Source organism: Equus caballus, chromosome 4, assembly GCF_041296265.1.
Source record: "Equus caballus isolate H_3958 breed thoroughbred chromosome 4, TB-T2T, whole genome shotgun sequence".
Lineage (NCBI taxonomy): Eukaryota > Metazoa > Chordata > Mammalia > Perissodactyla > Equidae > Equus > Equus caballus.
In genome coordinates this window covers 12590192-12601761 of record NC_091687.1, presented here as the reverse complement: position 1 = coordinate 12601761, position 11570 = coordinate 12590192, and the positions used below count along the sequence as shown (strand labels likewise).

The 11570-nt window shown below is 41.5% G+C and overlaps 1 long non-coding RNA gene across 1 annotated transcript; it reads left to right on the top strand.

Annotated features, from left to right (window-relative positions):
- Window positions 1–5823: 5823 nt before the first annotated feature.
- LOC138923942 (uncharacterized) lies at window positions 5824–8434 on the top strand. Its single transcript, XR_011438320.1, has 4 exons — window positions 5824–5921; window positions 6083–6270; window positions 6649–6733; window positions 8010–8434. It is a non-coding gene; the product is annotated as an uncharacterized lncRNA (long non-coding RNA).
- The last annotated feature ends 3136 nt before the right edge of the window (window positions 8435–11570 follow it).

Here is an 11570-nt window from a genome sequence, read left to right as displayed (position 1 = left end):
CCAATTTGTTTGCTTTTGGGTTCGTTTACGCCTTTAGTCTTTTAGGTGCCCTTTTTTGTCGCGATAATTGCACTTTTTTGCATAAATATAGCCATTTTTCCATTATTTAAGCAAAGGAAACCGTTACGGTTTCTACACATTTTGGCAGATAGGATCAGCAGGGAAAAGAATAGCCATTATCTTCCTTTAACTCTCTCCTCAGTCTGTAACTGTGTCCTTTCAACTTCCCCTCAAAAGTATTTCGGGCTGGGAACACAGTAACTGGTTTTGTTTTGTTTGTTCGCTTGCTTGTTTGTGAAGAGCAATGGATGCTTCTTAAAATAAGGCTCCCCTGCAACTTAAGTCTCACCTTTCAGGTGGCATATGTTTGCCTATGAGTTGCAGCTGGCACACCAAAATAGAGGAAGGTGCTAGGTCAAAATACAGGCATCATATCTGAAGATGCCAACAAGCAGAGAAAGAAGAGATTTCCAATTCTCTGTTTGGGGACAAGGTAAAAGGTTATGGAAAAAGAAGGGAGCTCTTTTGGGAAAGAAGTTTTCTTTTTCCTTTCTTTCTGCTTATAAGCAAGGGAGACATGCCAGCTCCTTCCACTTGGGTGGTATATGTGCCTCACGGGCTGGCTGCTCAGAGAGGACAGCATACATGGCCTGCTGACAGTCTTACTCACTGCCAGCATTATACTTGTCTTTCACTAAGGGTTTTCAAAACCTTTTTTAAAACGGCGATTTTGTTTTTCTATACTGTTATGTCAATTTCTGTGTGGACCATACTTTCAAGTCTTTGGCTCTGCCCTTATGCCGTGCCACACCCCTCTAAAACTGCCTCTAAAAATTATCATTATGCATGCCCTATGCAGTCATTAGATGTCACATATGTCCTGTATGGTAACCTGTTGAATAGAAAATAGCCCCTTTACTCTAGTGTATGAACTGGATCAGTTTAGTTCAGATACTTAAACACTTACATGAGACTTAGATGTTACTAGAAGGTGGAAATCACAGCCACTGGTATTACACTATCTAGTCCAGTGTCACAAGCAGCCAGGCACTAATTACAATGTTGGTGAACGAGTGCCCAGGGCATTTAAAATGATTTTGATTTAAATGTAAACTCTCAGAAATGAAATGCCGATACTTAAGGAAAAGGTGATATTTAAGTACATTTCAGAAAGAAACTCCTTTACTTTTCATCATTCAGTGGTTTCTTGGTTCGCCACTCTAGTGGAAATCTCTTGTCCACTTGCCCAGTATCCATTACCTTTCTTTTGGTAAGACCTCACATTTCCTAAGGGGACTGTCTATACCCAGAGTCCTCCCCACCACTCTCTCCACAGCCCCTTCCACCCCTAGCCACTGTGTGGTTTGAGGGAAACTGTCTCTACCTCTGGCTGCCAAGATGGGCCTGTGACCCAGGATTGAGCAAAAACAGTGTTTATCCCACTGGCCATAGTCAGTGGTTCATGGATGAACATAAAACCTACTCAAAGAAAATCAAACCCAGCACAGGGCTTCTGTGGGAAAGACTAAGAGATGCTGGCAGCATTGATCTTACGATGGGCTTGAAGCTGCTGGGAAGCCATCTTGCCCTCAAGAAGGAAGTAGAAAGACTAGAAAAAAGTGGAAAGTTTCAGGATGTTTTTGGGCGGTAGAGCCAACAAAACTTACTGAGTTGACAGGGTGTTCTTATGGCTCGGATGTAGGTGATGAGAGAAGGGAAGACTCTTGAATATGTTCTAGATTTTTGGCTGAAAAATTGGGTAGATGGTGCTGCCATTTACTGAGTAGAAGAAAGATTAAATAAGACACCAGATTGAAGGGGGAAAAAATCAAGTGTTCTACTTTGTCAGGTTAAGTTTGAAATGTCTTTTAGACATTCCAGTGGAGGTGCCAATTTGGAAATTTGGGGAAGAGGCAGGTTTGAATAGATAGACTTGGGAACCATCAGCACTTGGTTGGCACTTAAAGCTATTGAGTTGGGCGAGATAGCTAGGCTGAGCTCTTGGGCATGCCCATCTTTGTGTGCAGGCTGAGGAGGACCTGACAGACAGAGAAGTGGTTCCTGCTGAAACACTTTAATGGCTCCTCCTGGCTCTCAGAATAAAACCCAAGCTTCTCCACATTAAACAACTCACGATCTCTCCCTGGTATCTTTCCAACCTCTTCTCTTTTATTCCCTTCCTGTACCCTGCATTCCTGATACCGTGACTCCCTGTGAGCCCTTGACTAAGTTGGCTGAGCTTTCCTCTAGGACTCTGAATTACTTGTCTTGTCTGCTGGCAGTGTCTTTCCCTCCCACTCCAATGCACCCTTGGTTTTGACAGCTTAATTTAGAAGTCACACCTTTTCCTGACTCCCTCCCCGACTTTGGATTGGATCCCACTTAGGCGCTCCTCTTGCTAGTGTATTATGATTATTAGTCTACTTGTTTGTCTCATCCACTATAGTGTAAACTTTTGGGGATCAGAAGCTCTAGGATTTGTTCACTTTTGTATCCTCGAACCCATAAAAGTAACTAGCTCCTAGTAAGTGCTTGAACAATTTGCACCAATCTGGCGCATATCTGAGCACTGATTGACTGTCGTGTTGATTCTTTTTCCCCTAAAGCAGTCCAGCGCTCTGAAAGAGCTTCATCTGGTACTAATGGTTCTCAAACATTAGCATGCATCTCAATTACCCAGAAGACTTGTTAAAATGTAGATAGCTGTACTCCATCCCTGGAGCTTCTGAGTCAGTAGGTCTGGGGTGAGAACTGAGAATTTGCATTTGTAACAAGTTCTCAGGTGGTGCTGAAGCTGCTGGTCCAAGACACATTGAGAATTACTTACTGCCTTGGGTACTTTCTTTAGTAAATCATTCTCACCATCTACTCACCTCTACCTTCTGCCTTTTAGGTCAGCCCTAAAACTTGGAGATGTTTCAAATCTGACCTAAATGAAGCTGTCCAAAGGTGGCTTGATCTTATGGCTTCAATCAGCTTTGTTCAGTACATTCGACGAGGCCAGGTCCCTCTTGCCTAGGACCTTTGCTGACACTATAGCGAGAGGTACCTGCAGGATCTCATTCTGTACTCATGCCTATATAACTCTCAAGTTCAGAGGCCCAATGGTTAAACAATTTCCCCTTTCGTTCTGGGACACACATTTCTTAAGGCTCCTTAGAAGGTCTGTTGAGACTGAGCGCCAGCCTCTGGAGATGGCCAACTTGATCATGCATCCCTAAATTGGCTTCTCCTCCTTCCATGACACTCCCCAGACCCTCACTCCTGCTCCTGGGATGACGTTCTCAAATAAAATACTGTCTAATAAACTTCTTGTCTCGGCTTTGGGGGGAATCCAGGCTAAGATATAACCCAAAGCAAAAAGTCATATTGAGAGGCGAAAGTTTTGCCTCAGGTCTGTAAGACCCATGTGCATTGCAAAGTCAAACCAGAGCTAGACGTGAAATACAAATAGACGTGGTTGCTTTTCACTTAACTACTTGATTGGTATTCTCTGACTTAAGTGGTTTGAAAGCTTTGGAAGCAATCCTTTGTACAAGTTTAGAGCACCGTTTAGAAGCTTCTGTGTCGGTGTGAGAGGACATGGAACAGATTTATGAGGCAAAGCAAAAAGAAAACCGTCCTTTCGCCAAACTTTTGGAAATCTGGGGACAATAAAGATATCCATGTCTAGCTAAACATGAGTATTATTAATGACAATAAAAATAATACTATTTAATGATATGTATTTGGGCAGAACTTAAGGATTTTCTAATTTAAATTGTGAGTAATAATAATATTGTTATTTCTTTCACTTGTATGACAGTTTGCACAACCTCAGACTTTTCAAAGCATGCTGAAATTGCGATTGACTTTCTCAGCCAGTGTGGGAGTTAGATAAGGCCAGTATTTTCATCTCTGAAATGAAGTAGCTGAAGCTGAATTAGGTTAGCTGCCCCCACCCCACCCCCTTGCCCCAACAAGGTCCCTTCCAGTTTCTAAAATTCTATGTTTTATTTTAAGGGCAAGGAGATTGAGAAGTTCAGGAGCTTACTTAAAATTTCAGAGCCAGTTAATGTGGAGAGGAACAAGAATCCAGGACTTCTGCCTCCCAGGTTAGCAATCTTTTAAAACTAATGCTCTAGGCAATAAGTTGACAACACTTCCATCGCCCCTGGGCCAAAACCTGGCAGGGAGGGTCTCTGGAGCCCTCCGCTTTCTCCAAGGCTTCCAGGAACCATGTCTTGCCTCCTAAAATATTGCTGCAGTAATTGTAAATCAGCACAATGGGTTGTCTGGGACTACTAGATTAAATACTACTATAAAGAATAAAACCAGAAAGAAATGCCTAAAAGTTTAGGTTGAAGGCTGGCCCGTCTTGAAAATTATTTTATAGAGATTGTAGATTATTTGTTTGCCTGCAATTCCTTTCTAAAGCAAACACAGCCCATGAACGAGATTTATCACTATAGTCTTTTCTAATTGGCTTTATTTCCATGGCAGCCAGGTCTCCCACACACAGGACATGCCCTCCTGCTTACACTGGAGGGCACACAGAATACGGTTCCCACATGGGGTGGCCAGATGTCCTGGATTAACCAGAATGACACAGGAGCTGGAGCTACTGTCTGCCTGGTGTTGTGTGCAGACATTCTGGAGGGAGTGTCCTTCAGAGCAAGGTTCTTGGAACTCTTTGCAGGGGAGACACTCATGGCTTTCACCATTTTGGTCTCAGGAGGATGAGGAATGAATCTCTCTGGGCCAGCCCTGGGGAGTGCTTGATTGCTTTTGTTTGAAAGGAAATGTTTCCAGTTCTATAAAGAGCTATCCTTTATTCCTAAGAGGAAAGGAATGATACAAGCTTACACATTTTGTAAGACTCCTAAAGGGGGCATTCCTGAAAGTTTGCCACTTCGGATAGATTACTAAGAGATTCCAGGGAGAGAAGAAGAGAGGAGGGTGGGGACAATTGGTGCTCACCCAGAGGGGACGTTGTCTTCTGCACGTTAACACAGGACAGAGTTCTCAGAAAGCAAGAGGGGGGATTTGGGACTGTGGCAGAAATTCCAGCAAAGGGCTGGAGAGCCATCTATTTTCTGGGCTTCTGCAGAGCCCAGAGGCTCTCTTGAAGTCGACCTTAATTACTGCTTCTCCTTCCGAAGAAGAAATGTGTTTTCTATAAGCCGGTTCTTATGAATACGGCTGATTACAAAGCTGTAAAAGTCAGACATGAATTAGTGTACAGAGTCCCCAAAGTCCCTGAATGCCACACCAAGGCAGGACTTTTAAGTGCAATTATAACTCTGGAACCAGCATAACACGATGTTCTGCATTTGAAAATCTGGGAAAGTATCTGCATGAATTTCTTATTCCATTTGCTATTTGCATACTTGCAAAATGTAAAAACCTGCTTTGGCATATGTCAGAAAAACTATAAAATCCCTTTCAGAATAATGAAAGTAAAAAAATGTAAAATGCAGTGTAAATATTTGTGTCAAAGCCTTGATAAGGGCAGCTACACATTTTTTTTCCTTTTTATTAATAGTTTCTGGCTCTTCTTAGCACAGTGGTTTCAATGGACAAGAGTTAGGAGAAAAAGTGTCGATTACCCTAAGTTATTAGGGAGAGTCTGCTTTAACTAAATGGTAGAGCTAAAACCGCTTTCTCTAGGGCTTCCAGGAACCATGTCTTGCCTCCTAAAATATTGCTGCAGTAATTGTAAATCAGCACAATGGGTTGTCTTTGCCTTAGCAAAGTAAAACTTTGCCTTAGCCAATCAGATTTTAGCACCGGTTAAACTTCTACTGGGTTGGGTTATTACTAAGCTCAAGCGAAGGGAGACCCACACCCTGCCAATGCCCCGCCCCGCTCACCCCAGCTCCTTTCTCCAGCAGCCTCTGAACTGCAGTGGGTAATTTTTTCTGGGTTTCAGTTAATAAAGGGTAAGTAGCCTCATTTTGCTTTTTTTTACTTCGAGGTCTCAGCCTTGTCTATTTGCCATCAAGTCCACAGCCCACAATGGTTAGACATGAGTGCTTAGGGGTAGTTGGAGCACAAGGGCAGTTAGTTGGATTTTGATCTTTTTTTTTCCCTTTTGAATTAGATTTGCAGGCATAGAGTCAGTAAATTCCTTGAGAAAACAGTCCAAGACTCTTTTGTACATCCAGAAGTGGGCATCAAGCAATGATATTTGGATGAATAACAATGAGTGGATGAGTACACTGGAGAATGGGAAAGCCAACCTTGAGAAATGCCTCTTGGGACCTTCGCATTTGGCTATTTACAGAGCACGTAAGTATCATGTGCATCCTGAGTACCAGGCGCTGTTCTGAGCACTGCGGACGTGAAGATGAATCAGATATAGTGCCTGTATTTGAGAAGCTGATTACCTTTTGAGGGCAAAAGACACATAAACGGCTCCATTGTGAGATGTCGGGGCCTAGCATGGAAGAGTGGCCTACTCCCGTAGGCCCCAGCTCAGCCCTGAGCAGTTCAGCCACTAAAAGTTGTCCTCCATCATTGGTCTCTCACGTCCACTCTCAGAAAACACAAGCCTTTTCTAGGGTCAGAGAACTGGACTTGCGAAACTCCTAAACCCAGGGCTTTCATAATAGGCAAGGTCATGGTCTACTCATACTATTTTAAAAATAACCTTTCCCTTCGTTACAGATGTGATGAGAAACAGGTTCATCTAGAAAACTTGAAGTTGCCCAGCTGATACCACCTGACTCTGCTACTCTTGTTAGCATGCTGTGTGAGTTTTAGCAATTGTTATTCACAGTGATGGTTGGGCAAGAAGTGTGCCCAATCTGTGGACTAAGGTCTACGAGGCGGCCTGGTGCCAGAGCTCTGCCCAGCAGAGAGAGGGATGATTAACCGGATGGGACTTTGACTTGTAGACAGAGTTGACTGTTGACAGCATGGGCAGAGGCTGAGAGACACACAGTGAGAAGCCGAGGCCAGAGATTAACTGGGCTAGTATAACAGGAAAACATTAAAAAAAAAAATCAAGACTAATTATAATGATAGCTGAAATTAATTGCTTACGATATGCCAGGCACTATTCTAAGTGCACTTTACATCAATTATCTCCCTTAAATCTCACAACAACTCTAAGGAGTAGAAGAATTTTCACCATTTTCCAGATGAGGAAATGGAGGAACAGAGAGGTTAATGAACTTGCCCAAGGTTACGCTGATTGGAAGTGGCATAGCTGAGCTATGAAACCAAATAGTCTGGCTGTAGAGTCTATGCTCTTGTGATTTACACCCTACCGTCCTGTAATGGAATACGTAAAAGCATATGTATGTATGTATGTATATGTGTGTGTGAATGTATATGCATACACTGATATTGATATACGTCAGTGGAAACTGGCTGGGGAGAGGGTGACCAGATTACATCAGTCAGCAGATCCAAGAAACTCCTCAGGTTCCTCAATCATGTTTCAAGGTCTGGGTAGCAGCTACTGTTCCTGCCCTAGCCCTGGGTAGGTGACCAACCATCCTAGTTGCCAAGTATGTTTGTGGTTTCCCCACTGAAAATCCCCTCTTTGGTCAGATTCTGGTCTTTCTCATTTCTCTCTACTCCTCACAATAGGATCCTGTGTGACTGCCTCTCTTCTTTGTAACCTTAAGAAGCCTGGTTGACATCAGTGCTTCTGGTCACTGGCCTCCCTTTGCATACCCTCTCCCCTGAGAACCCCATTGCTCATCCCCTCCTCCTGATGGTACTGGCCAGATGAGAAAAAGAATCCGCTCTCTCTACCTCTTCTGTCTCTGCAGTGTCCCCTCAGGCTTTGTCCCCCAACTTGGTAACAAGGATTGACCACACTGATGATGCCCTTTCCTCAGAGGTCACCTCAGCTCATCCCCTTTGAGCCACTGAGTTCGGTAGGGGAGGGAACCCATTTGGAGAATGGACCTCAGGACGTGTTAATTCCCTCTTCTCATCTGACACAGAAATTCCCTCATCTCCTGGACCTCCCTCCTAACTCCTCCACGCTGAATTGTTCTTGTCACTTTCCACAGCTTTAATTTTTAGAAGTTTTCCCTCCAGTTAATGTGGAATATGACAAATCCCAGTTTGGCTTTCTGAAGTCACAGAAAATAAAGCTTGCACCAGTGGAATAATGGTCTCCTCCAAGGAAGTAGAGCTCACACAGACTGGGAGGAAGGACGAATCTAGAGGCGGATGTGATCTGCAAGGTATTTGCCCGGAAATGGACGGCGCGGTTCTCAGGAGGAAATGCAGATAATATAACGCTAGATATAGAAAGACAGAAAATTTCATACGCAATATGATCTCAACGTTAGAAAAATATACACGGCATAAAAGAAACTTGTAAAATTTTAAATAAAATGTTAATATTGCTACTTTAGGTGGAAAAAAGTAACTTTTTCTCAATGTTTTAATAATTTTTCAAAGTTTTGAAACACTAAAAATAATGAACAAGTACACTTTTTGTTTTTAAGAGTTTTCTTGCTCTCTTCTTAATCAGACATCAGACTATTACTAAACATCATTAAAAATTAGCATTAGACTGCCTTATGTTGACAACCCATAATTTACTTCATCATTCCTATATTAAGCATTTGACTTGTCTCCAGTCATTAATGTAATGACTCTGTGAGGAAAATAATCCTACGTACATTGATCTTTGTTTGCTTTTTGTGAATAATTTTCTTAATATCTATTCTAAAAATAGAATTACTCTGTCAGAGAATATGATTTTTTAAGGTTTTTGATAAAATTGCAAAACAAAAACATTCAGAAAAATTGTAAAAATTAACACTGCCGGGGCTGGCCCCGTGGCCTAGTGGTTAAGTTCGTGCGCTCCGCTGCAGGCGGCCCAGTGTTTCGTTCCTGGTTCGAATCCTGGGTGCGGACATGGCACTGCTCATCAAGCCACGCTGAGGCAGCGTCCCACATGTCACAACTAGAAGGACCCACAACAAAGAATATACAACTATGTGCTGAGGGGCTTTGGGGAGAAAAAGGAAAAAAATAAAATCTTTAAAAAAAAAAATTAGCACTGCCATAGCACTGCATGTGGGTCTCCCTTTCATACAGACTTTATATACAAAAGGCATTATCAGATTAAAAATTTGCTAGTTTTGTAGATGTGGCTTTTGCTGCAATTTTCAGTTCACTGATTATTAATGAAATTGAAAATCACATTATATAAGAACAAATATCATGCAAGAAGAAGAAAGCCTGAGACCAATCAAGTAAGTACAAATTTTGAACTTTCCTAACTAGTCAATTTTCCCTTCTGCTCTCAAAAAGTACTCTGTTTACCCATGTTAGACAGAGCCATAGGCAAATTCTTGTAAATGCTCAAGGGAAAGATTATTTTAATGTTTTATTAATTGTGTAAGAGCACCAAATTTGAGGAGAACGTCACATCACAATTTAATTTTTATACTAGCAGAAACACGACCTGAAAAATGTAACATGCACAAGAAAAGAAAACTGAAGGTAATTTCACCTATGACTACGGATACTAAGTTTACTATTAAAAAATTCAAATCCAGCAATTTATTAAAAGAATAATACCCCCAAATCAAGTAGGATTTATGCAAAACAGTAATGGAATTTAATGAGAATTTGATTAATTTAATTAATCATATTACTCAGTCAATAAACAAAAGTCATCTGATGATCTTAATTGATATCAAGAAACCAGTTGGTTAAATTTAACATCAATTTTTTCTGTAAATTATCAATTAGGAATATTAGAATACATCTATAGCATGACAAACAATATATATCTCAAGCTCATATCCAATTTAAAAATTAGTGATGGGGGACTGGCCCGGTAGCATAGTGGTTAAGCTCATGTGCTCTGTTTCAGCAGCCAGAAGTTTGTAGTTTCGGATCCCGGGTGCAGGCCTAGCACTGCTCGTCAAGCCATGCTGCAGAAGCATCCCACGTAAAACAGAGGAAGATTGGCACAGATGTTAGCTGAGGGCCAATCTTCCTTATGGAAAAAAAAATTAGTAATTAAATATCCAAAATGCTACCATTAAAGTCAGCGGAGAAAAATGTTCCTTTACCCACTTTGATTTGACAACAAATGCAAATAAGATTATAAATACTAGAAAGGAGAAGATAAATGTGTTATTACTCCCAGACATGGTGGTTGTCTACATAGAACACCTGATAGAATAATGAGAAAAACAAAGAAACAAACCAAACATTGGCATGAGTAAGATAAGTAAATGAGATGGCCAGTTACTTTGTCTGTTAGGTTCTTTGAGGAAAAGAAACAACCTCAGGTTACCTCAGCTCTAGGGTTTTTTGTAAAGCTAGATCAGTATGTACTGAAGAGTTGTCTGTTTTTACCACAGCGGCCACTTTCTTCAGTGGCTACAACAATAGTTTAGTGGTTCAAAACCCACTCTCCTGACTCAATGGCTCTTCCAATGGTTGTCTGCCCATAGGCTGCTGGCCAGTCTATAGATTTCTTTCCAGTTCCTGGCCTGCTGAATAATGCAGTGGGGAAGAGAGGAAATAAAGCCTAAACTTAAGACACATAAAGGAGCTAAATATTTGAAACTTTAGTAAATATAGAGAGACATGTTTTATTATGTATAGGAAACTCTCTTCTTTGGAGAAATCAAATGTTAAAGACATGCAGAAGATACTCTGAATATAACAATGTAAGTGATTGAGTTCTCCAGAGCTGAAATCGTTGTCTTTTGGTTTGAGATCTTGAGGATGGAATGCACAATGGAATTTCCAATTCTGAAAATGATATTAAGCTCCCACTTGTGCCAAGCCAGCAAAGGCCACATCAGAAAGCTACGTGGGTGGTAAGAAGACAGTTAGATATGCCTTATTGTGGGCAAACGGAAAGAAATGAATTTCAAGAAAAGTCATCTAAACTTGACTCATAAAATAATGAATACCAAACTATTGGCTATAAACCAGAGGAAGAATGTTAAGAAAGGTGGACTTCTTCCTAAATTCACTAACTTGTGTATGGAAGCCACAAATAAAGGTCAGCACAATGCTGGGCATCCCCAGGAAGGTCACAAGAAAATAAATGGACAGCACGCATTCACTGCACAGACATTCAGCAAACAGCTAGTGAATGGTGGCCCTCAATAGAGACAGGCCACTGGAGGGACAAAGTAGAATAAAAGACGCCAAAAACACCGTCGGTTATGAGTAGAGGCCAGAAAAAATTAGGACTAGTTGAGGAGTAAGGCAGTACAGAAAACCAGGATGCAATATACTCTCTGAGAAGGTAGTAGGTGCTTAGCAGAAAAAGAAAGCGAGGGAAGGCAAAGGAGTTAGGGGAGGGCAGGGAACAAAGAGTTTGGATGCTGGGAACTCTTTTAAAAGTAGAATCAAAGGGACATGCTGATGTTTTTGATGTGGGATGTTAAAGAAGAGAGACATCAAAGGTGATGAAACTTTTTGGCCTAAGCAACTGGAGAATTGAGTTGTGTTTTCTGAGATGGAGAGGTCTAAAGAAGGAACAGGTTTGGGAGTGGCTCAGGAGTTCACTGTGGGGCATTTTGAGTTTGAAACAACATTAAATAACCAAAGAGAATATTGAATAAGTGATTGCATATATGAAT